Source organism: Vigna radiata, unplaced genomic scaffold, assembly GCF_000741045.1.
Source record: "Vigna radiata var. radiata cultivar VC1973A unplaced genomic scaffold, Vradiata_ver6 scaffold_270, whole genome shotgun sequence".
Taxonomy (NCBI): domain Eukaryota; kingdom Viridiplantae; phylum Streptophyta; class Magnoliopsida; order Fabales; family Fabaceae; genus Vigna; species Vigna radiata.
The window spans coordinates 253,398-254,897 of NW_014543806.1; positions in this window are offsets into that span (position 1 = coordinate 253,398).

The window sequence follows — 1,500 nt, forward strand, 5'->3', positions numbered from 1 at the left end:
CACGTGTGCTTAAACCTTTTCAAAATATTTTTTATTGATTTTTTATTTTTGTAAAAGAAAAGAAAAATATTTTTAGCACAAGGCTTACGCGCACGTGTGCTTAAACATTTTCAAAATATTTTTATTGATTTTTTAATTTTTTAATTTTTTATGATTTTTATATTTTTATTAACAAACAATAATAAAAAAAATTCTAAGGCTAAATAAATAAAAGCAGAGACAATAAAAAAAATATATTACAGTCCAATAGGCCCAATAAGAATAGGGGAGTGTAGAAGACAAAACCAGGTGTGTTGAGTAAAATTGAGGCCTCTTTGGTCCAGCCCATATACAGGGGTGCATTAGCAAGCTTAGAGGTGTTAGAAACGAAATGGGCCCAATGCCCAAACCCTTTTTTTGACTGCAGAAATGAAATGGGGTTGCGCATAGAGCTACGCAAGGTGACAGGCAGAGAGAAAACGGCCCAGAAGCTAGGCCCAAAGCCTTTTGTTCAGAAAACCTTAGGGGTTCCAAAGTTTTCTCCTCATTTTGCCAAGCATCTCTAGGGGTCATATTCTCTCCTCTGAACGAAAACACCCTTGACTGTGAGTCATCTTCCACTCAACCTGCCAGCCACCGCATTGCCTCCCTAAACCCGACGTCATGGCCCGAAACACTCTCTCCCCAACGCCGATGAGATCTGCTGCTACCGGCGAGAGCAGTCGCTGCCGCCACTTGCAACCAGGGTCTCCACCGATCGTGGTTCCAAGCTCCAACATTGGACGTTCCTCCCTAGCCAGTGCTAACACCAGCCATGATGATCGCCCCCGGTGTCGTTACTGATGACGAACGACACTTGTCCTGTCTTTCCTTATCATCGATTCCACCCTGTTAAGACACACCGCGAAACCTAACAGAACCAGGCAAACCCTGCGACTTCGTACCAGCCCACCGGTATCTCTTAGACCAAGTCCCTGCCGTACCAATCGCCACTCGTCTTCGTCAAGCTTGTCGCCGCTACAGTCACCACGAGACTGGGCGCCGCCATCGAACCTGAGGCATTGGGTCCTTTTTCTCTTCGCGCGTAAGAAAGAGTTCTCTCCTTCGTGGATTGCCCCCTTTGGCAAGCTTGGCCACCACGAGCCGCAGGCCAAGGCCCCTACAGCGTCACCGGTCATCGCAAGGGTGCCGCCGCTACCCAATCAAAGTCGTCACATTCCGTCGAGCTCTCTCTTCTTCCTCTCCTCTTCACGCGAGGTTAAACTCACCACCGGCTGCAACACCAGCCAGGGCGTCGAGTTCTGTTCCAATCTTCTTCTTTTCAACCTCTCGATATTTGATTCCTCCTCGGCAGAGACAGAGATCTCGTTGGCCCTTCGGTTTGGTTGAGAATTGAGATTGCAAATTTGGAATTGGTATTCGGAATGGGATCTCTCACAACGTCGCCGCTGCAACGAAGGCTGTTGCTGATGCTATTGCGATGGTTGCTACCCCTTGGTGGAAGGAGCCATGAACATCACT